At 41.9% G+C, this 27462-nt stretch overlaps 1 long non-coding RNA gene across 2 annotated transcripts; it reads right to left on the bottom strand.

Moving 5' to 3' along the window:
• Window positions 1–745: 745 nt before the first annotated feature.
• LOC134351279 (uncharacterized) lies at window positions 746–26016 on the bottom strand. Of its 2 annotated transcripts, XR_010019113.1 has the most exons (4): window positions 25517–26016; window positions 16968–17086; window positions 2259–2361; window positions 746–870 (listed from the first exon to the last, which is right to left on the bottom strand). It is a non-coding gene; the product is annotated as an uncharacterized LOC134351279 (long non-coding RNA). The 2 variants fall into 2 exon arrangements; XR_010019114.1 differs by lacking the exon at window positions 2259–2361 and having other exon boundaries at window positions 751–870.
• Window positions 26017–27462: the final 1446 nt, after the last annotated feature.

Here is a 27462-nt window from a genome sequence, read left to right as displayed (position 1 = left end):
AATTGTTTGGAATTGAGTGACCTTGCCTGGTTTCTTGGGCAAAATTCTTAGCCAGCCTAGCTAAATATTGTACTGTGGCACATATACATAATGTTTTTGAAGTTGTTAAAGGTTAGACAGAAAGTAATTAGTTCTTAAAATTAAGGTTTTGGAATGAGTCCAAGAAGCTTTCTTTGTGTTGAAACTTTGCTCTGATGTAATGAGATTTTCAATTATTTGAAAGATCAGCATTATTTTACATAATGTATTTGATCCCTTTACTCACAAGATTGAGGTTAGCATCAGATAAAGGTGCTACTGTCAAAAGGAAAACCCAAGAGAAATGAGCTGATTAAAGAGCTTCACACATCAATATTGGATGGTGAGTTATTTAAGGAGTGGGTGTCAAATACCTGGTACTACGACAGAATAGCCATCAATGTGGCAAGTTTGAAATCAATGTTATTTAAAGACCAAGAGATGTGAAACCCCACTGGTTTCCTTGGCTGCATACGTGTGAGGAAGACACACTCTGTTCCCTCCAAACCTGTGAGATTGAGACAGCTCTTCCACCCCAAACCCCGGTTTGTGTAGATGCTGTGTAGTTTGCTACCCTATTACAACTCAGTGCCAAGAAACAACAGACAGCACACTGCATACGATTAAAGGAATTATATTTTTGAATCTTAACTAAAGAGTTAGTAAAGAAAAGAAAGAGGGGGAAAAAAAACAAAAAAGGCCTATTATAATTAAACAGCCAAATGCGCACTAGTTGGAGCTCAACTCTTTCCAAAATTCATATTCTCTGATCCTCAGTCGATCTTGGCGCCTGGTCCCCCACCGGATCGAATCCTATGACCAGTTCTCTCCAGTGTCTTCTCTCTTCATCTCCTGCCAAACAAAATAAAACCAAGACCAACCTAATTGGATGACACACATTCCTCAGCATCCCTTATATTCCATAATAACCCAAACAGGCTGAAAACAGAACAGACCGTTCTTATAGAACTACTATAATGAAATACATACAGCGTAGCAGTAAAAATGTGAACCAGGATGTTACATATGAGAAAACAGAGGTAGGTTGAGGTGATGTCACATTCTCTGAGATACAGATAGGATGAGATTCTTTGCAGGATCAAAGGATTGTCAATTATATTTCTACCAGACTCATTGGATCAATAAAACACCAAATAATCAAAATGAAAATGATGTCTGATTGATGAGCACTAAAGACTTTTACAATTTAGGAAAAATTCTCTCAATATCCATTAACAAAACTGAAAACCTTAGCAAAAGCTTGATACGGTTTGGATTGAGCAAGAATTAATAACTTTGCAAATTTTTAAGTATTGAATATATTGTTATAAATGAATATTGATCCCTTTGTGGTACGTAATGTCCACAGGTCTATTAGATGTTACACTAAGTAATTAGATTTATTGTATCCTTTTCCAACTGAAGTCAATGATTTACAGAAGGGAGATTGTCACATTCAGTTAGCACTACTGAAACAATCTATCCCAGCATTAGTAATCTGAGATTCTATTCTTACACATTTTGAAAAATAATTTTTCAGAACAAGTGCATGCCATTAAAATTGATAATTTCCACCAGTTTGTTATTCAACCAAGATCATGAGCATAGGTTAAAAACTGGTCTATACCACTCAATCCCTCAAGCCTGTCCTGTCATTCATTAGAAATCCAGCTGATATTCTTCCTCACTTCTACTTCCCTCTTTTGTAATCGTGATCCTTGTTTCTCATTATATCTCAAACTCTATCAATCTTTCTTTTAAATTAACTGAATCACTGAGACACCTCTGTTCTCTAAGGTAGAAAATTCCAAAGATTCACTAGCCTGAGAGAATTAATTTTCTACTCATTCTCAATTCTAAATAGCCTGAAACTTAGAAATAAAGCTAATAGATATTTCTAACCTGTCAAATCATATAAGAATGAGATCTCTCATTCCAGGTGCCCTGTGGTTCACTCTGTAAGTCCTACCGTGGCTGATCCTCCTAAAGTGCAATATGTCACACTCGTCTGCATTACATTCCATCTGCCATGTTTCCCAGCTAGCTCCAATCTAATGCATCTTTGCTGCAGTCCCTTTATAACCTGCACATCCTATCTCAATTGAAGAGATCAAAACTGTATCATGTTGATGCAATTGTGGTAAGATCTCCTTCCTATAATTCAGTGCTTCCATAGTAAAGACTAACACATTTTCATTCCAAGCTGGTAGTGGCTTTCAGTGTTTTGTGTATATACACACCTTGGTCATTTTGAACAGCAATACTAGCCAATCAGTAAAAAACATCACTGATTCTCTGAATCACGAGAAAAAGCTTTTGGAGAAACTCTGAGCCAATCAGCATCTGTGGAGACAAAGGAATAGCTAACAGATCAGTTCTGACGCAGGGTTCCTACTGGAAATGCAGCCCATCCAGTTGCATCCACAAATGCCAATTGATTTGCTGAGATCCTCCAGCAGTTGCGTTCTTGCCCCAGATTCAGAATTTACACTCCACAGTCTCTTGTATTTCTGATGTGAAGTCAAAGTCATCAGTCTCACATTCTTCCATATAAAAGCAAAACTTAAATAGTCAGAATCAGGCTTATTATTACTGACATATGTCATGAAATTTGTTATTTTATGGCAGCAGAACAATGCAAGGCCAAAAAAGAATCACTAAAATAAATAAATAGTGTAAAAGCTGAATAGTGGGGTAGAGTCCATTGGTTTATAGACTGTTCAAACATTTAATGGCAGAGAGGAAAATGTTGAGTGTGGGTCCTTAGGCTCCTGTACCTCCTCTCTGATGGTAGTAATGAGAGGAGGGCATGTCTCAGCTGATGAAGGGCTTAATGACGGATGTTGCCTTCCTGATGCACTGGCCTTTCAAGATAGGGAGTGTTGTCCCCATGGAGGGGCTGGATGAACCTACAACCCTTTGCAGCATCATTTGGGCCTGAAAATTGGAGTTTCCATTTCAGGTAGTGATACAAACAGTCAGGATGTCACTCTGGTACATTGTAGAACTTAGCTTGAGTCCTTGGTGACATATCAAATCTGATCAAACTCGGAATGAAGTATAACCATTGGCATGCCTTCTTCAGGACTACATCAAAGTTTAAAGTACATATATATCACCATCTACAAGCCTGAAATTCATTTTCTTGTGGGCATACACAGCGTCCGAAAAACACAATAGAGTCAATGAAAGCCTGCACCCAACAGTATAGACAAATAACTAATATAAAAAGGAAATAAACTTCACAAATACAAAAGAGAAAACAAATAAACAATAACCATCAAGAACATGAGATGAAGTGCCTTTGAAAGTGAGTCCATAGATTATGGGAACAGTTCAGTGTGAAGTTGAGAGAAGTTATCCCCTCTAGTTAAAGAGCCTGATGGTTGAGGGATAATAACTGCTCCAGAGCCTGATGGTTGAGGGATAATAACTGCTCCTGAACCTGTTGGTGAAGATCCTGAGGCTCCTGTACCTTCTTTCTGATGGTAGCAGTGAGAAAAGAGCATGACCTGGGTGGTAGTAGTCCCTGACGACGGATGCTGCTTTACTGCAGCTGCCTCTGTGTAGCTCATTGGTGGGGAGGACTTCCCCCATGAAGAATTGAGCTGTATTCCCTACTTTTTGTAGAATTTTCAATCTGTCAGGTCCACGATAGGTACTCTGAGATGTTGCTGCCCAGGAACTTGAAGCTGCGCACCCTTTCAACTGTTGATCCCTCAATGAGGACATGTGTGTGTTCTCCTGATTTCCTCTTCCTGAAGTCCTTAGTCAACTCTTTGGTTCCACTGACAGATCATTCAGAATTCCCAGTGGTTTAGCATCTGGCTTCCTAATTGAAGTGCTCACTTTTAACTCATTGGAACCCCAGTTCCTGGGGTCACTTTAGAGTTTTATTGGAAAAAGTATTATAATAACGTGCAATATCTAAAATAACTAATGAAAACAGTGTTGGGGTATTCGTAGGAATAACATCCAATACTCTATAAAATCTGCTAGTCTAGCATTAAAGTCCGCACTTTGACAGATTACCAGAGTTTCAGTGTATTCTAGGTACAAAGAAATGTATTTGATCTTTGTGCCTTGACCCCAGAACTAGATTATCTTTCGGGCTTTGTCTTCTGAGTTTGCACAGACTTCAGGCTCAAGAGCAACTTCCATAAATCAGCTGTTATAGGACCAGTGAACAGTACCTGAATGAAATAAGATGACCTTTCGATGTCACAATCTAGACGTCACAATCCAGCACTCGTTCCACCTGCCCATACAATTCTCTGATCTCCTTAGCACCTGCACAGCATTCTCTGAGATTGCTGATCTCTTCAGCACCTGTGGCACGACCTCAGATCTCTGATCTCCTCAGCACCTGCAACTTGACCACTGAGATCTCTGATCTCCTCAGAACCTGCGACTCGACCACTGAGATCTCTGATCTCCTCAGCACCTGCGACTTGACCACTGAGATCTCTGATCTCCTCAGCACCTGCGACTCAAGCACTGAGATCTCTGATCTCCTCACACCCTTCGACTCGACTTCTGAGATCTCTGGTCTCCTCAGCACCTGCAACTTGACCACTGAGATCTCTGATCTCCTCAGCACCTGCAACTTGACCTCCGAGATAATCGATCTCCTCAGCACCTATGTCTCAAGCACTGAGATCTCTGATCTCCCATCTCCTCAGACCCTGCGACTTGATCTTAGAGATTGCTGATCTTCAACTGTACACTCTGAACCCTGGCTCCTGTCCTGACGTTTCATTAACTGCCATTTCTATTCAGATACTGTAAATAACTGGACCCCACTTCATTGACCCCTGCATTGCTTATTAGTTACAGCTTGCTATGTTAAGAAGTACCTGTGTGTGTGTTCAGTAACAAATTCCAATTGCATGTCCGTATATTACCCCAATTCTGTGTGTTCTCACACTTTGAACCCACCTCTTTTTTTAAAACCTTATTGAAATCATTTTGAGAATCCAAATGCTCCACACCTGTTGGTTTCTCCTGGTCTATTCTATGAGCTAAATCCTCCAGATTAGCCAAACATTTATTTTCATAAATCCATGCTAATTTGAACAAATCAGCGCGGCAGATTTAAAAGGAACAGAGCCTCAGAGAGCGGGCAGCGTAGTTTGCGGGCGGCGGAGTGAGCCGGGAGCAGAGTGAAGACTTAAGGGCTTCGGCTCAACGGGCTTAGGCGGAAGCGGGCGAGGCGAGGAAGGTTTGACATTCATTTTCTGTTGCTATTTGAGGACAGGGGCATTATGACTGTGAGGGCAGTTTGCTGTTCTCGGTGTCGGATGTGGGAGGCCCTGGAGTCTCCAAGCCTCCCGGACGTCTACATCTGCGCCAAGTGCATCGAGATGCAGCTCCTAAGGGACCGCGTTACGGAACTGGAGCTGCAGCTCGATGACCTTCGTCTGGTCAGGGAGAGCGAGGAGGTGATAGAGAGGAGTGGAAGGCAGGTGGTCACGCCGGGGCCACGGGAGGCAGACAAGTGGGGTCACGGTTAGGAGGGGGAAGGGGAAAAGGCAGGTGATGGGGAGTACCCCGGCGGCTGTGCCCCTTAACAACAGGTACTCCTGTTTGAGTACTGTTGGAGGGGACAGCTTACCCGGGGGAAGCGACAGTGGCCCTGCCTCCGGCACAGAGTCTGGCCCTGTAGCTCAGAAGGGTAGGGCAAGGAAGAGGAGGGCAGTTGTGATAGGGGACTCGATAGTAAGGGGGTCAGATAGGCGATTCTGTGGACGCAGTCCAGAGACTCGGATGGTAGTTTCCCTCCCTGGTGCCAGGGTCCGGGATATTTCTGATCGTGTCCAAGATATCCTGAAGTGGGAGGGTGAAGAGCCAGAGGTCCTGGTACATATAGGTACCAATGAAATAGGTAGGAAAAGGGATGAGGTCCTGAAAGAAGAATATAGGGAGCTAGGAAGGGAGTTGAGAAAAAGAACCGCAAAGGTAGTAATCTCGGGATTACTGCCTGTGCCACGCGACAGTGAAAGTAGGAATGCGATGAGGTGGAGGATAAATGCGTGGCTGAGGGATTGGAGCAGGGGGCAGGGATTCAAGTTTTTGGATCATTGGGACCTCTTTTGGCGCAGGTGTGACCTGTACAAAAAGGACGGGTTACACTTAAATCCTAGGGGGACCAATATCCTGGCAGGGAGATTAGCGGGGGCTACTGAGGTGACTTTAAACTAGAATGGTTGGGGGGTGGGAATCAAATTAAAGAGGCTAGGTGTGAGGAGGTTAGTTCACAACAGAGGGATGGGAACCAGTGCAGAGAGACAGAGGGGTGTAAAGTGAGGGTAGAAGCAAAAAGTACTAAGGGGAAAAGTAAAAGTGGCAGGCCGACAAATCCAGGGCAAGCATTAAAAAGGGCTAAGAGAGTTGTAAAAGAGCGCCTGAAGGCTTTATGTGTCAATGCAAGGAGCATTCGTAATAAGGTGGATGAATTGAAAGTGCAGATTGTTATTAATGATTATGATATAGTTGGGATCACAGAGACATGGCTCCAGGGTGACCAGGGATGGGAGCTCAACGTTCAGGGATATTCAATATTCAGGAGGGATAGACATGAAGGAAGGGGAGGTGGGGTGGCGTTGCTGGTTAAAAAAGAGATTAACGCAATAGAAAGGAAGGACATAAGCCAGGAAGATGTGGAATCGATATGGGTAGAGCTGCGTAACACTAAGGGGCAGAAGACGCTGGTGGGAGTTGTGTACAGGCCACCTAACAGTAGTAGTGAGGTCGGAGATGGTATTAAACAGGAAATTAGAAATGTGTGCAATAAAGGAACAGCAGTTATAATGGGTGACTTCAATCTACATGTAGACTGGGTGAACCAAATTGGTAAAGGTGCTGAGGAAGAGGATTTCTTGGAATGTATGCGGGATGGTTTTTTGAACCAACATGTCGAGGAACCGACTAGAGAGCAGGCTATTCTGGACTGGGTTTTGAGCAATGAGGAAGGGTTAATTAGCGATCTTGTCGTGAGAGGCCCCTTGGGTAAGAGTGACCATAATATGGTGGAATTCTTCATTAACATGGAGAGTGACGTAGTTAATTCAGAAACATAGGTTCTGAACTTAAAGAGGGGTAACTTTGAAGGTATGAGTCGTGAATTAGCTAAGATAGACTGGCAAATGACACTTAAAGGATTAACTGTGGATATGCAATGGCAGGCATTTAAAGGTTGCATGGATGAACTACAACAATTGTTCATCCCAGTTTGGCAAAAGAATAAATCAAGGAAGGTAGTGCACCCGTGGCTGACAAGAGAAATTAGGGATAGTATCAATTCCAAAGAAGTAGCATACAAATTAGCCAGAGAAAGTGGCTCACCTGAGGACTGGGAGAAATTCAGAGTTCAGCAGAGGAGGACAAAGGGCTTAATTAGGAAGGGGAAAAAAGATTATGAGAGAAAACTGGCAGAGAACATAAAAATGGACTGTAAAAGCTTTTATAGATATGTAAAAAGGAAAAGACTGATAAAGACAAATGTAGGTCCCCTGCAAACAGAAACAGGTAAATTGATTATGGGGAGCAAGGACATGGCAGACCAATTGAATAATTACTTTGGTTCTGTCTTCACTAAGGAGGACATAAATAATCTTCCAGAAATAGTAAGGGACAGAGGGTCCAGTGAGATGGAGGAACTGAGCGAAATACATGTTAGTAGGGAAGTGGTGTTAGGTAAATTGAAGGGATTGAAGGCAGATAAATCCCCAGCGCCAGATGGTCTGCATCCCAGAGTGCTTAAGGAAGTAGCCCAAGAAATAGTGGATGCATTAGTGATAATTTTTCAAAACTCGTTAGATTCTGGACTAGTTCCTGAGGATTGGAGGGTGGCTAATGTAACCCCACTTTTTAAAAAAGGAGGGAGAGAGAAACCGGGGAATTATAGGCCGGTTAGCCTAACGTCGGTGGTGGGGAAACTGCTGGAGTCAGTTATCAAGGATGTGATAACAGCACATTTGGAAAGCGGTGAAATGATTGGACAAAGTCAGCATGGATTTGTGAAAGGAAAATCATGTCTGACGAATCTCATAGAATTTTTTGAGGATGTAACTAGTAGAGTGGATAGGGGAGAACCAGTGGATGTGGTATATTTGGATTTTCAAAAGGCTTTTGACAAGGTCCCACACAGGAGATTAGTGTGCAAACTTAAAGCACACGGTATTGGGGGTAAGGTATTGGTGTGGGTGGAGAATTGGTTAGCAGACAGGAAGCAAAGAGTGGGAATAAACGGGACCTTTTCAGAATGGCAGGCGGTGACTAGTGGGGTACCGCAAGGCTCAGTGCTGGGACCCCAGTTCTTTACAATATATATTAATGACTTGGATGAGGGAATTAAATGCAGCATCTCCAAGTTTGCGGATGACACGAAGCTGGGTGGCAGTGTTAGCTGTGAGGAGGATGCTAAGAGGATGCAGGGTGACTTGGATAGGTTGGGTGAGTGGGCAAACTCATGGCAGATGCAATTTAATGTGGATAAATGTGAAGTTATCCACTTTGGTGGCAAAAATAGGAAAACAGATTATTATCTGAATGGTGGCCGATTAGGAAAAGGGGAGGTGCAACGAGACCTGGGTGTCATTATACACCAGTCATTGAAAGTGGGCATGCAGGTACAGCAGGTGGTGAAAAAGGCGAACGGTATGCTGGCATTTATAGCGAGAGGATTCGAGTACAGGAGCAGGGAGGTACTACTGCAGTTGTACAAGGCCTTGGTGAGACCACACCTGGAGTATTGTGTGCAGTTTTGGTCCCCTAATCTGAGGAAAGACATCTTTGCCATAGAGGGAGTACAAAGAAGGTTCACCAGATTGATTCCTGGGATGGCAGGTCTTTCATATGAAGAAAGACTGGATGAACTGGGCTTGTACTCGTTGGAATTTAGAAGATTGAGGGGGGATCTGATTGAAACGTATAAGATCCTAAAGGGATTGGACAGGCTAGATGCGGGAAGATTGTTCCCGATGTTGGGGAGGTCCAGAACGAGGGGTCACAGTTTGAGGATAGAGGGGAAGCCTTTTAGGACCGAGATTAGGAAAAACTTCTTCACACAGAGAGTGGTGAATCTGTGGAATTCTCTGCCACAGCAAACTGTTGAGGCCAGTTCATTAGCTATGTTTAAAAGGAAGTTAGATATGGCCCTTGTGGCTACAGGGGTCAGGGGGTATGGAGGGAAGGCTGGGTTCTGAGTTGGATGATCAGCCATGATCATAATAAATGGCGGTGCAGGCTCGAAGGGCCGAATGGCCTACTCCTCCACCTATTTTCTATGTTTCTATGTTTCTAAATCAGGTTTAATATCACCGGCATAGGTCATGAAATCAGCATTACAATGCAATACATAATAATAGGAATTATAGTGAAAAAATACATATCATTAAATTAAGTAAGTAATGTAGAAATAGAAATAAAAAATAGTGACACGCACAAAATGGTGGAGGAACTCAGCAGACCAGGCAGCATCCATAGGAAAAAGTAGAGTCTACGCTACGGGCTGAAACCCTTCAGCAGTACTGGAGGAAAAAAGGCTGAGGAGTAGATTTAAAAAGTGGGGGAAGGGAAGAGAGAAACACCAGATGATAGGTGAAACCTGGAGGGGCAGGGATGAAGTAAAGACCTGAAGTTGATTGGTGAAAGAGACAGAACGCGATGGAAGACAGAAGAAGGAGGAAGGAACACCAGAGGGAGCCAATGGGTGGGCACGGAGATGAGGTGAGAGAGGGAATAGGGATGGGAAATGGAGAACGGGGAGGGAGGTATTACAAGAAGTTTGAGAAATCGATGTCGATGCCATCAGTTTGGAGACTACCCAGACGGAATATAAGGTGTTGTTCCTCCAACCTGAATGTGACCTCATCACAACAGTGAGGAGGCCATGGATGGACATATTGGAATGGGAATTGGAAGTGGAATTAAAATGGGTGGCTACTAGGAGATCCCACTTATTCTGGTGGATGGAGCGTAGATTGGGAGACAGCTTCACTGAGCATCTATGTCCAGTCTCACCAATGCACAGGAGGTCACACTGGGAACACCATATGCAGTAAATGTCTCCAACAGACTCACAGGTGAAGTGTTGCCTCACCTGCAAGGAATGTTTCGGGCCCTTGATGGTAGTGAGGGAGGTGGTGCAGGGGCAGGTGTAGCACTTGTTCCGCTTGCAAGGATAAGTGCCAGGAAGGATGAATGGACAAGGGAGTCGCGTAGCGAGCGATCCCTGCAGAAAGCAGAAAGTGGGGGGTGGGAAGGAAAGATGTGCTTGGTGCTGGAATCCCATTGGAGGTGGCCGAAGTTTTGGAGAATTATGTACTGGACATGGAGGCTGGTGAGGTGGTAGGTGAGGACAAGAGGAAACTTATTCCTGCTGGGGTGGTGGGAGGATGGGGTAAAAACAGATGTACATGAAATAGAACAGATGCTGTTGAGGGCAGTGTTGATGGTGGAGGAAGGGAAGCATCTTTCTTTGAAAAAGGACGACATCTCCTTTGTTCTAGAATGAAAAACTTCATCCTGAGAGCAGATGTGGTGGAGCTGGAAGAATTGAGAGAAAAGGATGGTGCTTTTACAAGTAGTAGGGTGGGACAAGGTGTAGACCAGGTAGCTGTGAGAGTCTGTAAGTTTGTAATAGACATCGGTGGATAAGCTGTCTCCAGAGATAGAGACAGTGAGATCGAGAAGGGGAAGGAAGATGTCAGAAATGGGACCAGATAAATTTGAGGGCAAGGTGGAAGTTGGAAGCAAAGTGGATGAAGTCATGGGTGCAGGAAGCAGCACCAATGCAACTGTTGATGTAACGTAGGAAAAGTGCAGGGTGGTCACCAGTGTAGGCTTGGAACATAGACTGTTCCGAGCATTGCGGACAAACAGGCAGGCACAGCTGGGATCCATGCAAGTGCCCATGGCGACACCTTTTGTTTGAAGGAAGTAGGAGGAGCCAAAGGAGAAATTATTGAGAGTGAGGACAAGTTCTGTGAGGCAGAGGAGTTGGTGGTTGAGGGAAACTAATTAGGTCTGGTGTCCAGAGAAAAAAACAAAGAGTTTTGAGGCCTTCCTGGTAAAGGATGGAGGTGTAATGGAATGGACATCCATAGTAAAATTAAGATGGGGGCCTGGGAACTTGAAATCCTTGAAAAGATCAAGCGGTGTGAGGCGTCATGGATATAGGTAGGTAGGAAGTTTCATAGTAAAAATAAGATGATGGATGTGGTGATGTAGTGTCAATGCGTTCATTTCTGAATGCATTCAGAAATCAGATGGCAGAGTGGAAGAAGCTGTTCCTGAATCATTCTTCAGGCTTCTGTACTTCCTTCCGAATGGCAGCAATGAGAACAAGGCATGACCTGGTGATGGGGGTCCTTAACGACGGATGCCACGTCTTTCAGGCATCGGTCCTCGAAGTTGCCCTGGAGACCAGTGCCCATGATTGAGCTGACTAAGTTTACAGCTCTGCAGGTTAGTTTGAATCAGTGCAGTAGCACTGTCCCCCCTCCCCATACCAGATGCTGATTCAGCCAGTGAGAATGCTCTCCACGAGACATCTGTAGAAATTTGTGAATACCTTGTGGTGGCAAACTGTACCAAATCTCTTCAATCTCCGAATGAAATATAGCTGCTGTTGTGCTTTCCTTGTAGCTGCATCGATTTGTTGGGTCCAGGACAGATCCTCAGAGATATTGACACCCAGAAACTTGAAGTTGCTCATTCTTTCCACTTCTGATCCCTCCATGAGGACTTGTGTGTTCCCTTGTCTTACCCTTTCTGAAGTCCACAATGAGTTCTTTGGTCTTAGTGACATTGAGTTCAGTTCATCTTCCACCACAGATTCCTGTCATTTTCCTTACTTCTGATTTACCTTTGTTTTTCTATCCTCTTTTATCTCCTTCCTTTCTTAAACAATGTAGCCATTTTCGCTAGCTTCTAATCCAAAGGAACAACGCGGGATCCATGGATTGAGAAATGTTGCCTTTGTGATCAGCGTCTGGGATGCCGATTCCAGATCAGACCCCTGCAAATCAATGTATCAGTAATAAATTTAACTTGTCAATGGCCAATTTGCTTCATGCAGCAAAGAGAATAAAAAAAATAAAGGCATTAAGATTTATTCATTTCTGTGAAGTTTCTACCAAAATTTGAGGCAATTTGAACATAATAAAATCTATCATAATCCATTCTACTCTTGCAAATGGTCAGTGGGAAAGGCCATCATTGACCAGAATCTGAAAAAGGCAAATTATTAGAACAAGCATTTTACAATGTAAATCTCAATTCTGGCTCTACAAAACTACCAGATCAAACCTGGAATACAAGGAAATAACCAAAGCACTAGTCAGGAAGAGATCTAGCTTCACCAACACTCAACACTTTTGATAAAGTCCCAAACAGAGAAGTATACTAAGTCAGTAGCTCCACTTTGCTCTTAATGTCCATATTGTTCATCACCAGCACCACCAAGATTTGTATGTGTCACAAGATCCTTTGCAGAAACTCACTAAGACAGCTTCGATGGTATTGCAATCTCACCATCACAAAGAGGAACAAATCCAGCATTGTGCCTAGCAAATTGCCAAGTCATCCTTTGATCATACATCACCTGTCAGTCAGGACTCTGAATTTGCTTATAGAAGAGCGCTGCAGAATGAGGAATGGACAGCATCTCACACATCCCGAGGGACTGTGACACTGCTTGTGTGCTTCCCAATAACACAGAGAAAGTCACTTTGTAATTTGTATTATACACAAGCTGAAGCTGAAAACAATATCTGAGCCTTTGGCATTTTCAAAAGCATCATGTTGAATAGATGCTGTACTTTTGAAGCCACTGATCTATTAAATTGCAGATAAAATTGTGTTTCTGCACAGAAGCAACACAGTTATAACAAGTTTATTGTTGTTTCTAGACACTGTATAATTTTTATGTAAATGCAGTACAACATTGCTTCATATTCTTTTTTTAACTCCCTTAACTACTTTATTTCTATCTCCTAACCTAAAGGTTAATTTTACTAATGCTGCCTGCCAGGAGCAAATGCATAAAGGAAATAAATTTTCTTCACTGTTCAAAATAATTTGGAAGGGAGCTGTACATCATTTTGCCTGCAATATTCATGAGGGTCGAACTATATAAAATCTCATTATAAACTGTTCATTCAATGGGATCATCCTGGTTTAGTTATGCAGACACTGTCTGCTGCATATCACTATAGAGGAGATGTCAGAAGAAATGAAGGAAGAACTAGTTCAGACTAAAAAGGGAATTTAAAATTAAAGAAATGCCCAATTGCGCAAGTCCAATGATTTATGAAACCTTACACTCAGTGGCCACTTTATCAGGTGTCTTTTGTACCTAATAAAGTCATCACTATGTGTATATCTGTGGTCTTCTGCTGCTGTAGCCCATCCTCTTCAAGGCTTGATGTGTTGTGCATTCAGAGATGCTCTTTGTCACACCACTGTTGTAATGCATGTTTGTTTGAGTTACTGTCACTTTCCTGTCAGCTTGAACCAGTCCGGCCATTCTCCTCTGACCCCTCTCATTGACAAGGTGTTTTCTCCCACAGAACTGTCAAATTGTACAAGCCATGGGTAAAACATCCCATAGAATATTGTGTGAAGTTCAGGTTGCTATATTTCCATCTCTTTACTGAAGAATTCTTTTGCATCTGTAGCTCCATGTAACACCTGGAATGAGCAGACAGTGCATATGTTAGATTGTCAATAATGTAGTAACTTCAGATTAAGTGTGCATCCAACAATTTTAATGAAGTCTTACTTGTTGAGTTCTGGTTTTTAAAACGCTCCAATCACGGTTAACCAAGAGCCCCTTTGGACTTTTCACAAACACAAAACAGCTGAACTTACAAGACAACTGAGAGATCAGGTGGTGGAAGAATAGTGCAGAATTCAGCAGCAACAATGACACCCTGTTCGTAGGAAAAGATTTTCTGTCCAAACTCACTAACATCTACGCACAGGTGGGAAAGCAGCAAAATAAAAGATCATAAGACCATAGGGCCATAAGACATAGGAGCAGAATTAGGCCACCCAGCCTATCAAGTCTGCTCCACCATTCCATCATGGCTGATTCATTATCCCTCTCAACCTCATTCTCCTGCTCATTTCCCATAACCTTAGACACCTTGACTAATCAAGAAACTATCAACCTCAGCTTTGAATATACCCACAGTCCACTTGGCCTCCACAGTTGTCTGTGGCAATAAATTCCACAGATTCACCACCCTCTGGCTAAAGAAGTTCCTTCTCATTTCTGTTCTCAAGGGACATCTCCCTATTCTGAGACTGTGCCCTCTGGTCCTAAACTCACCCACAATAGGAAACATCCTCTCCACATTCACTCCGTACAGACCTTTCAATATTCGATAGGTTTCCCTAAGATTCGTAAGATCCCCCTCTCATTCTTCTAAACTCCAGCAAGTATGTGTATATCAAAACAGTGAAATGCATCATTTGTGTCAAATCACATCAGCAAGGATTATGCTGGCCTGCCCGCAAAAGTCACTACGCTTCTAACACCAACAATGCTTCTGAGGCCTACAACTCACTAAACCTAACCACACATCTTTGGAGTGTGGGAGGAAACCAAGGCACCCGGAGGAAACCCACATGGTCACAGGAAAATCGTAGAAATTCTTTACAGGCAGCAGCAGGAAGTGAACTCTGACTGGCGATCACTGGTATTGTAAAGTGATCGCATTAACTGCTGTTCAACGAAACTGCTGAACCTACAAGGAACTAAAAACTCAGGCCCTGGACTCAGTCACCAACTACAACCAGACTCACTAGAAAAACAGGTGATAAATTTCAAGTATCTTTAGAGGAATTACTTCGGGGTTTGGATTGAAATGCTCCACTAATCTCAATGAGATGAATTGTTTAAATTATATGACTAACTGAAGTAATTAGCAAAATACATGTCAAATATCTAAACACGCAGACGTTTGAAATCAAAGCAACACGCATAAAATGCTGGAGGAACTCAGCAAGCCAGGCATCTTCTGTGGAAAAGAGTAAACTGTCGACATTTTGGGCTGAGACCCTTCATCAGAAGTTCTAATGAAGGGTCACAGCAAAAAATGTCTACTGTTTACTCTTTACCATAGATGCTGCTTGGTCTGCTGAGCTCCTCCAGTATTTTGTGCATATGAAGTGTACGTTTGATGTGAGGAAAATGTGTTATCTGTGCGCGATGAATCCAAACCTATCTTTCATTCTGGTAAGCAGTATTAAGTAACAACTATTCTGGTCATGCACAGCTTTTAAATATAGCACTTCTGTAACACTGTCATTGTTGTACGTCGTTGAAAGAATTTTGCCTCGGCCAGGGACTTGCCCATAATTAGAATAGTTTGTCTGTAGAACAGATGAGAATTGACAACAGCTGGATTCTGATTTCCTGGCTCGGTGGGGAACAGAGACAGTCTTCACTGGATAACTCAAGATCTATTTTTATAATTGAAGAGAACTGACATCCAGTAAATTACATGTGAAAGTAGTAATTTGCAACTAAAAATAGAACTCTAAGATAACCTTAACAGAATGACGTTAAATAAAATTGGCTATCAAATGGAGGAGCCAATTATCATCTACAGGCTGAGCAACAAAACCCCTTACCCAGTGAAATCCTAAGGAAGAACCGTTTAAACAATTGCCCAAACAAAAATCTATTACTCTTGCTGGCAAGTCTGACCTAGCAAGGTATCATAAACAGGAAATTATCTGTTTAGGATTTAATTATTTAAATGGGTATCAATCTACAGACTTTCATACACAAAACCACTCATTCACGACTACTGAATAGATACAATCTGGAGTGCAGCAAAATTCATTGCTCCCTCTACTGGATACACATTCAGTGAGACAAGTCTGACAGCAGCACCGAGACACTGGCTAGAATTTCAACAAGGTCTCCCTCAGTTCACCAGATTCAATGATGTCCCCTGACTTCGGAAAACAATTTTTTAACAAGCAATAAACTAATATCATCAAATTTTCAATGAATTATGAGTATGATGGGATTAACAATTATGTCATTATTAGAACTAGGAAGAGCTGTGAGAAATTATGATTTTTAAGTGAGAATTCCTCTACCGACAAAGTATGGAGATAGATTGTATAGAAGGTTAATAATTAAAATATTTGACACCTCATTTGGATCAAAAATGAGGCAATTAAGCCCTATATTTTCAGGCAATTGCCTTGACAGCAGTTCTAGGAAATATGCGGAAATTGCTGGCGGAACTCAGTAGGTCATGCAGCATCTATGGAGAAAGATAAAGAGTCAATGATCTCGGAAATCCTGTAGCAACAATAATCTCAGAGAAATATAATTGTTACTTTGGAGATTAGGAGTTAATTTATGTAAAACTATGCAATTTTAAAATTAGCGTCACACAATATTTGGCTAACTTGATTGAGGTTTTAGATAAAGGTTAAATCAAAGACTTTCAACCACTTAAAAATGTTTAAAATGCTAGCCTGGCTCCTGGGAGAAGATTGGCAGACCTGACCTTATTCAGCTTCACTAAATCTGGAAATTGGTGTGTTTGAGAAACTTCTTAATTTCATCATGTAACTCCCATGTCCACAACTCGCTAATCCAGATTAAATTCTGCTTCTGTGTCACTAAGTGAACACCAGTTTACAACTAAATTCATTAGCAACTAATGAGAATTGTGTGGTAATAAAAACAATTCCATCAGCTTTCACCTTCATGCAGTGATAGGGAATTTAGAGTCACTCATGCATAGCCTCGGGGATCAATGCACATTGGCTGCTCATGGAGGGCATTACTGTACCCTTTTCTTCTGTTTTGCCTACTACTGAAGGGAAATTGCTTCTATTCTGGGATCTGCGGGGAACGATGAGTCCTATATGTGTATCTCTTTCATGTATCAGACGGAGGAAGTGCACATTACCTCGTTCTTTTATCTGGCCAGCCTCAGGGTCGTTCAGCTCGCTGTCGTCTAGGGAAACAGCCTCGGCCCCGCCAAACTGGGTAATTAGTTTGTGTGGATGCTGTGTGATGTACCCCACCCTGCCAAATAACAGACAATACACCAGATACAATTAAATGATTTATAGTTTATAGATATTACTGGAACCATATAATTAATAGAGAATAAAATATAAAAGGAAAATAAAAGGCACCACACTTATCAAAGTTCAATCTCTTCATGCACAAACAGTTGGAGCTCAGGACCCTCCTTCTTCACTCTGCGATCCCCTCGGGCCACCTCGACCTGCCACCTGGGACCAACAACGGTGGTCAACCAGACGCTCCACACAAATCCGTCTCCATCCCCTCTCCTCGCTGAACACCCTAGACCTTGGCCTCCTGCTCAGGTTCCGACCCCGCTAGTGAACTCACAGCACCTGGTCCATCCTCTGTCTCTCTCTCCCGTCTTCTCCCAGAAAACTCGCGCATCACAATATCTTACAGACACACCGAAAGCATAACAACTATCCCAATTGGTTTGTAACACATTCTTATCAGTAACATGATCCAACCAAACCGCTAGTGGGAGGACTTTCTCAGCAGGTAACATAACAAAGAAGCCACTTCAATTATAACATAACAAAGAAGCCATTTTAATTAGACTACGCAGTGACATATAAAAAGTAACCCCCTACACTGGCTATCGCCTGCCTGTTGTGGCTCACTCAGGGTAGTGAAACTGATGTCAATTTTCAATTTGCCCAGCGACAATAGCAAAGCAGGACTCGGATCTATTAATGGAGTCATAGAGAGATACAGCATGGAAGCAGGCACTTCGGCACAAAATGTCTGACAAACCATCAACCACCAATTTACACTAATCCTACCTTAATCCAGTATTTTATTCTACCGAGATAGAGTCATAGAAAAGTACAGCACAGAAACTGGCCCTTCAGCCCATCTAGACCATGCCGAACAATTTAAACGACCTACTCCAATCCACCTGCACTGGACCATAATCCTCCTTACTCCTACCATCCATGTACCTATCCAAACTTCTCTTAAACTTTGAAATCTAGCTCACATGCACCATTTGTGCTGATAGCTCATTCCATACTTTCATGACCCTCTGAGTGAAGAAGCTTCCCCTCATGGTTCCCTTAAACTTCCCACCTGCCACTCTTAACTTCTATTTGCAGTCCCACCCAACCTGTGGAAAAAAATATTACACCTCATAATTTTATATGCCTCTATCAAATCTCCCCTCAAGCATTTACATTCCAAGGAATAAAATTCTAACCTATTCAATCTTGCCTTATAACTCTGGGCCTCCAGTTCCAGCAACATCCTTCTAAATTTTCTCTGTACATCTTTCCTGTAGGTAGGTGACCAAAACTGCACACAATACTCCAAATTAGGCATCAGCAATGTCTTATACGACTTCAACACAACATCCCATCTCCTGTAGTCAATACTTTGATTTATGAAGGCCATTGTGCCCAAAGCATTTTTCACAACCTTGTCTACCTGTGACACCACTCTCAATGAATTATGGACCTGTATTCCCAGATCCTTTTGTTTTGCAACACTCCTCAGTGCCCGACAATTCACTGTGTAAGACCCATCTGTTTGGTCCTGCCAAAGCACAACACCTCACACTTGTCTGCATTCAATTCCATCTACCATTTTTCAGCTTTTTTTTTTCCATCTGGTCCAGATCCCACTGTAAACTCAGATAGTCCTCCCCACTGTCCACCATATCCCCAATCTTGATGTCATCCGCAAATTTGCTGATCCAGTTCAACACATTATCAACCATATTGTTGATATAGATGAGAGACAACAATGGACAGCACTAGTCTCAGGCCTCCAGTCAGAGAGGCAACCATCTATTGCCACTCTTTGGTTTCTCTCACAAAGCCAATACCTAATCTAATTTACCTCATCTTGAATGCCGAGAGACTTGACATTCTTGATCAACCTCCTATGTGGACCTTGTCAAATACCTTGCTAAAATCCACGTAGACAGCATCTGCTGCTTTGCTTTCATCAACGTTCTAGGTAACTTCCTCAAAAACCTCTGTAAGATTGATTATACATGAGCTACCAGGCACAAAGCCATGCTGACCATCTCTAATCAGTCCATCACCATACAAATACTCATACTGTATATACAGTCCCTTAGAAAACCTTCCAATAACCTTCTCTCTGCTGATGTCAGTCTTACTAGCCGATAATGTCCTGGTTTATTTTTAGAGCCTTTCTTAAACAGTGGAACATTAGCTATCCTCCAATCCTCCGGTACCTCACCTTATTTACTCTCATTGTCTTCTCACAGATATCTACCATTCACCTATGCACCAGTGGATAATTTACCTATCAACCAACCTATTGTCTTTAAGATGGGGACCATCCAGAGGAAACCCATGCAGTAGAAAATGATTGTGTAATCTATCCACAGACCACAGGGTTAGGATTGAAGCCAGGTGCCTGGCGCTATGAGTTCTACTATAGATGCCACACAAATGCCACACAAATGTTGAGATTGTCCATGCAAGTATATCTGTTATCTGTCAAGTAGGGTGCCAGGCACAATCCTGATTCGATGCAGACAGACATGAGAGCATGGAGGAACATCTGGTGAAACTTCTGAAATGCCTGCTTTGCTGCCACTGCTACTGTGTGATCCTGAATCTCTGGAGGAGAAGGCCCTGAGTCCTTGGCTTTACTTGTTTCTCGGCAGCCGGGGCGGGGTCAAAGCGCTTGGCAGTCCTCAGTGCTCGGTGTCGGAGGGCTGGTCGGAGGCTCAATGTTTTCGGACGGACTCAGAGTCAGCTGTGGTCGGGTGCTTCCAGGGTGCTGCATCAGCAAGTTTGCGGCATTTGGAGGTTCATGGCAGGGAGGGTTTTTCCCTTCTACCATCTGTGTGAGATGATGGGCTATCGGGACTTTGAGACTTTTTTTTACCGTGACCATGGTCTGCTTTTTATCAAATTACAGTATTGCTTTGCACTGTTGTAACTATATGTTATAATTATGTGTTTTTTGTCAGTTTTAGTCTTGGTCTGTCCTGTGTTTCTGTGATATCATACTGGAGGAACATTGTATCATTTCTTAATGCATGCATTTCTAAATGACAATAAACGAGGACTGAGTGTCCTCATAATCTAATCTAATCTAATCTAAGGTGCGAGCATTCAGCTTCCAAACTTCCTACTGTGGAGAGGAAGTGCCTGTGTGAGTTTCTTTGAACATGGAGAAATGTTGCCATTTTGTTAGCCATCAACATTACTGTTAGCAGATTTATGTTCAAGTGGTCTATTGCTTTATTAAATTCAAGTCTAGTTCAAGTCTAGCAAACTTCTGCTTCAAAAGAACTTTTGAAATGTTATTAAATCTCTTAATTTTCAAGCATCAGTGATTTATTAGTCCAATTGAATATTCTAACACAATTTTTCCTAAGCTATTTATCTTCCATCATGCTAGCACTTCTGGTCATGAAATGGTCTTGTGGAAAGTTTCGAGGACTCAAGGTTTGTCAAGATTAAACTGTAGTACAGGGACACAAGAAAACAGGAACAAGAGAAGACTACCTGGACCTCAGGGCTGCTCCACTATTCAACATGATCAAGTCTGATCTGCCCAAGGATCCTGTTTCATCTATCAGCCTCCCAGATAGCCACATCTGCACGAGGTGCACCGAGCAGCAGCTCCTCGGAGAATGTGTTAAGGTACTGGATCTGCTGCTCAATGACTTTTGGCTCATAAGGGAGAATGAGGAGGAGATAGATAGAAGCTACAGGGAGGCAGACACACTCTAAGTTAGAGGAGAAAGGAACCAGCACCTTATCTCCAGGCTTAAATGACCTCATTCTAGCTTCCTTATCATACCAATTTTTCATTTTCTCCTGAGCCGATTTTAAATTTTCCCTGGCTAAGCTACAAGCTTTATGCAATCTTTTCTCAAATTTCAAAACATAATCCAGCAAATTAGTACGTACATCTTTATTAATCCACTGTTCTTTTAACAATGCCAAAGGTCCTCGAACTCTATGCCCAAACAAAAGTTCAAAACGACTAAAACCTAAGGATTCCTGACTGACTCCCATACTGCAAATAGAAGTAAGTGTACACCCTCATCCCAATCCTTTTCATTTTCCACACAATACTTCCTAATCATGGTTTTGAGGGTAGAATGGAACCTCTCCAATGCTCCTTGCAATTCTGGATGGTATGCAGACGAGGTTATCTGCATTGCTACCAGTCTATAAACAGTCTGCTGGAACAATCCAAACATAAAATTACTATCTTGATCAGATTGTATTTTCTTAGCCAACCCAAAATAAGTAAAGAATTTTATAAGAGCCTTTATTACAGTTTTAGCTATTACATTCCTGAGTGGTATTGCCTCTGGAAACCTAGACACTGTGCACATGATGGTCAGTAAATATTGATAGCCAGCTTTATTTTTTGGCAATGGGCCTACACAATCTACAATAAGTAGCCCAAGAAATAGTGGATGCATTAGTGATAATTTTTCAAAACTCGTTAGATTCTGGACTAGTTCCTGAGGATTGGAGGGTGGCTAATGTAACCCCACTTTTTAAAAAAGGAGGGAGAGAGAAACCGAGGAATTATAGACTGGTTAGCCTAACGTCGGTGGTGGGGAAACTGCTGGAGTCAGTTATCAAAGATGTGATAACAGCACATTTGGAAAGCGGTGAAATCATCGGACAAAGTCAGCATGGATTTGTGAAAGGAAAATCATGTCTGATGAATCTCATAGAATTTTTTGAGGATGTAACTAGTAGAGTGGATAGGGGAGAACCAGTGGATGTGGTATATTTGGATTTTCAAAAGGCTTTTGACAAGGTCCCACGCAGGAGATTAGTGTGCAAGCTTAAAGCACACGGTATTGGGGGTAAGGTATTGATGTGGATGGAGAATTGGTTAGCAGACAGGAAGCAAAGAGTGGGAATAAACGGAACCTTTTCAGAATGGCTGGCGGTGACTAGCGGGGTACCGCAAGGCTCAGTGCTGGGACCCCAGTTGTTTACAATATATATTAATGACTTGGATGAGGGAATTAAATGCAGCATCTCCAAGTTTGCGGTTGACACGAAGCTGGGTGGCAGTGTTAGCTGTGAGGAGGATGCTAAGAGGATGCAGAGTGACCTGGATAGGTTGGGTGAGTGGGCAAATTCATGGCAGATGCAATTTAATGTGGATAAATGTGAAGTTATCCACTTTGGTGGCAAAAATAGGAAAACAGATTATTATCTGAATGGTGGCCGATTAGGAAAAGGGGAGGTGCAACAAGACCTGGGTGTCATTATACACCAGTCATTGAAAGTGGGCATGCAGGTACAGCAGGCGGTGAAAAAGGCGACTGGTATGCTGGCATTTATAGCGAGAGGATTCGAGTACAGGAGCAGGGAGGTACTACTGCAGTTGTACAAGGCCTTGGTGAGACCACACCTGGAGTATTGTGTGCAGTTTTGGTCCCTTAATCTGAGCAAAGACATCCTTGCCATAGAGGGAGTCCAAAGAAGGTTCACCAGATTGATTCCTGGGATGGCAGGTCTTTCATATGAAGAAAGACTGGATGAACTGGGCTTGTACTCGTTGGAATTTAGATGATTGAGGGGGGATCTGATTGAAACGTATAAAATCCTAAGGGGATAGGACAGGCTAGATGCAGGAAGATTGTTCCCGATGTTGGGGAAGTCCAGAACAAGGGGCCACAGTTTGACGATAAAGGGGAAGCCTTTTAGGACCGAGATTAGGAAAAACTTCTTCACACAGAGAGTGGTGAATCTGTGGAATTCTCTGCCACAGGAAACAATTGAGGCCAGTTCATTGGCTATATTTAAGAGGGAGTTAGATATGGCCCTTGTGGCTACGGGGATCAGGAGGTATGGAGGGAAGGCTGGGGCGGGGTTCTGAGTTGGATGATCAGCCATGATCATAATAAATGGCGGTGCAGGCTCGAAGGGCCGAATGGCCTACTCCTCCACCTATTTTCTATGTTTTTATGTTTCTATAATTTTGGAAAACGGTTCACCAAATGCTGGAATAGGTTGCAATGGGGCCACTGGAGTAACATGATTAGGTTTACTCACAATCTGACAAGTATGACAAGTTCAGCATCTTTTCTTAAACCAGGTCAGTAAAAATGTTTAAAAACCTTGTTCGCAGTTTTCTTCACACCTTGATGGTCACCCAAGGGCTTACTACGAGCCAAAGTTAAAATCTCATTCCGATAATCTTCAGGAAATACTCCCTGGTGAAAAATCTTCCATTCCTCACTGGCAGGAATTGTAGGTGATCTCCACCTCCTCATTAAAACTCCACTCTTGAAATAATATCCTACTGGCACCTTCTCAATTTCACTATCTGCGAGAGCTTGTTCTTTTAACTTGAATATCTCAGGGTCTCTACTCTGCTCTGCTATCATCTCCCTCCGAGATAGAGACAAATCTTCATGGTCAGACTTACTACAAGAGTTTTGATCAAACAATGAAGGTAAGAAAGTTTCTGACAAATCCTCAAGTTTCGAATCCCGAGGTGAGCGGTTATGGGTAGCAGCCTCGTCGCGCACAGACCCAGTCACCTCAGCAATCTTTTTGGCCATAGCTCAGGTTACAACACAGGAGGAATCCATGTTAGAACCTATCTTTGGTTCATCAGAGATGGGCTTAATAGCCAAATATACTTCAGGAAAAACTTGTCCATCTGCTAAGTCATTCCCTCAAAATAGAGAAACATCATTCACGGGTAAACTGGATTGTAGTCCTACTTTAACAGGTCTTGTAACTAACCCTGACCTTAAATTTACCCTGACCGCAAATGTACAGGCATAAGGGCACTCTCAACACCTCATATATAGTTTACCTCACCAATGTCAGACTCATCACTAAACTTTAGAATACTGTCTAACATAAGTGACTGAGAAGCTCCAATATCCCTAAGGATTTTTATTGGCGTGGATCCCTCTTTCAAGGATACAAATCCTTCGGTTATAAAATGAACATATCCCCTCTTAACTTGGTCAGACTCTAACAAAGCTTCATTTGTATTTATCGAACCCTGTGGATTTACAGGTTTTTAAATATGTTGCACACAAGCATCTGGGACTGCTTCCTTCTCCTTCTTCTTCAGTCGGAAGAGTTAGCTATTACTTGACCAGGTTTCTTACAATAATTACAAATAAGACCAAAATGTCTTTCCTTCACATATTTCCCTTCATCCTTACCTTTCTCACTAACTTCTAATTTAATTTCTGGTTTAACTTGACTGTCTGTGCTATTTTTCCTTTTAAAAGTTCTACCCAGAGGAAATTTACTCTTATGGAAAAGCATACTCATCTGCTAATTTAGCAGACTCCTGCGATGTAGCAGTGTCCCTCTCATTTAAGTATGTCCTTACTTCAACAGGGACGCACCTTTTAAATTCCTCCATTAAAATCAACTCTTTTAATTTATTATACTCCCCATTCATATTTTTAGAGGAAACCAATCGCTCAAAACACACAGATTTATCGTAGGCAAGTTCCACGTAAGTTTTGTCCACGGATTTCAAATTTCTGAATCTTTCTCTACAAGTTTCCAAACCAGTTCATACGCTTCCAGTATATGCTGCTTCACAACATCATAATCAAGTGCTTACTCAGCAGTTAAAGCTGTACAAACTTGTTGTGCTTTACCTTTAATTACACTTTGTAACATCACTGGAAACTCTCAAATCAGAGTAACAATTTCAAAATGCTGGAAATATTTATCTCTTCTGCCTCATTAAATGGAGGAGCCAATATAACTTCCCAACTAGCAACAAACGGTTTCCTAGAACCAGAGGACTGATCCTTGCACTTTAATGTCTCCATCGCTAGTTCAAACTCCCTCTGTTTATTTGCTTCTCTTTCTTCAAATTCCCTTTTCCTATTGGCTTCTCTTTCTGCTACTTCTGCTTTAAATAACTCCAACTTTATCTGTTTGATATGTAATTGCATCTCTAGATTACTCATTGAAAACATATCTAACACCTCCTCATCAAAATTTCCCGAATTTATATAATGTTCCGCTATTTTCCTCTGAATTACTGGCTTTGTTGTAACCTTCGAAATTCCCTTAAGGTCCAACCTTCTAGCAATCTTGGATACATCACCCTTTCTCACCTTTGCTAATACCGCCGTGTCTGGTGATGCCATAAAGTCATCAATATTCATTGCTGCCGAATACCACCCACAGATCAATCACACAAAAGAGTCAGGTATTTCCCCTTTTCCAAATCAGATTGATAATCAAACAAGCACTTAAACATAAAATCGGAACAAATCCTGGACGAGTCCCCAATTTTTGTTATGTCGTCAGCAACAATGAATATAGAATTGAGTCCGGTTTTATAAACAAACATAAAAATTTATTAAGCTGTACTCAGCAATAGTGAAAGGTAAACAAACGACTATTTTTAACCGGAAGTTAATTGCTATACTGAAATTAACAAACAGCCAAACTCTGGAACAGTTCTTACAGTGGTAAATTCGAACACAGTCTTAAAGTGGTAAATTCGAAAATCCAAGTGATTTATACAGTCAGTAAGGTGAAACTTCCCAGAAAACTGATTTCTTCGAAGCCGTGACATTACTGCTGATCCCAGCCGAGAGATGCCTTGTCCAAAGAATTCATGATGAAGGAAATAAAACGGCTTAAAGGAACTGACCTTTTCCTGGAGGGTGAACACTGCACAAACCTTCCTGATCTTGCAGGGGTTATCTCCGATTCAGGCCAGTATTCCCGAATGAAGATTCAATAAGGTTGATCCTTTATAAAACCGCTGAACGACACCAACTTTACTCAGTCCTTCAGGTTCCCATACTTTGGTAAGGTGTTCACTGTAAAGGTAAATCAAAGGTGCAACAAACAAGAACTGGCAGTGTTTGGCAAAACTGCCGGTACAACGTGTTTGTACCTTACAACAGAAAGTACAAACTCCACTTTAAAATGAAACTGCGTCATGAGATGAATATGCAGCAAAACTAACGAATTAACTGACAAACTAACTGTGTGACAACAGGGGTTTCCTCTTTATATACCTGTTGCAACATGCCATGACATGACCTCACACCAGCGGGAAAATTACATCATATGACCCCAAACTGTTGGGAAGATTACATCACCCCTCCATCACAAGACAATTACATTATGCTCACAAGATACTCTCAATCACATCATGCTCACAAGATACTCAATTACATCATGGTCATAAGACAGTCACAAGATACCTATGAGGTATGTGACATGATTCATCACCACTTGCAACACAGTCCACAGCAGAGGATTGGGAAACCTTTAAAAATCAACAGAAGGCAACCAAAATAAGTCATAAAGAAGGAAAGATAAGCTAGCCAAAAATATCATGGAGGATACCAGAAGTCTTCAGATGCATAAAGACTAAAAGAGAGGCAAGAGTAGATATCAGACAGCTGGAAAATGATGCTCGAGAGGTAGTAATGGGGGATCAGTAAATGGTGGATGAAGTGAGTAAGTATTTTGCATCAGTCTTAACAGTGGAAGACATGAGTGCTTCCCAGATTTGGGAACAGCTTGTTTCCAACTGTGATAAGACTACTGAACGGATCCTGACCCGGATCTGGGCCGTACCCTCCAAATATCAGGACCTGACTCTTGTTTATTTTGCACTACCTTACTTCCCATTTTTCTATTTTCTGTTTATGATTTATAATTTAAATTTTTAATATTTACTAATTTTAACTATTTTTAATATTTAATATTTGTAATCCAGGGAGTGTGAAGCGCAGAATCAAATATCACTGTGATGATTGTACGTTCTAGTACCAATTGTTTGATGACAATAAAGTATAAAGTAAAAGTATAAAGAGTGGTATGCCAGAAGTTTGAGAATGTTAGGGGGCAGAATTAAGTGAAGCTGCCATTTCTAGGGGGGATGTGCTTGGGAAACTGAATGGTCTGAAGCTAGATAAATCACCTGGCCCATATGTACATCCCATGGTTCTGAAAGAGGTGGCCGAAGAGATTGAGTTGGCATTCATTAGCAACGATCTTTCAAGAATCAAAGTTCAAACTACATCTATCAGACTACATATATGTCACCACGTTCAAGTTTGAGATTCTATTTTCCCTTTTCTATTTTCTATTTATGATTTATAATTTAAATTTTTAATATTTACTATCGATTTGTACTCCAGGGAGCATGAAGAGCAGAATCAAGTATCGCTGTGATGATTGTACGTTCTAGTATCAATTGTTTGGCAACAATAAAGTATAAAGTATATGACCCTTCATGGAAGAAATGCCCATGAACTGAGCAGATTAGATGACAACAACTAAATCTTGAACATCTGGCTCAGAGTTGGAGACCTTTCCTAGAAACTGACAGGTTCTTTGTGGCAATACAAAACCAAGTGGTTAACAAAAAAAAAAATTAAAGGTACATAA

Source organism: Mobula hypostoma, chromosome 9 (assembly GCF_963921235.1).
Source record: "Mobula hypostoma chromosome 9, sMobHyp1.1, whole genome shotgun sequence".
NCBI lineage: Eukaryota > Metazoa > Chordata > Chondrichthyes > Myliobatiformes > Myliobatidae > Mobula > Mobula hypostoma.
This window is presented reverse-complemented; position numbering and strand designations above follow the sequence as displayed.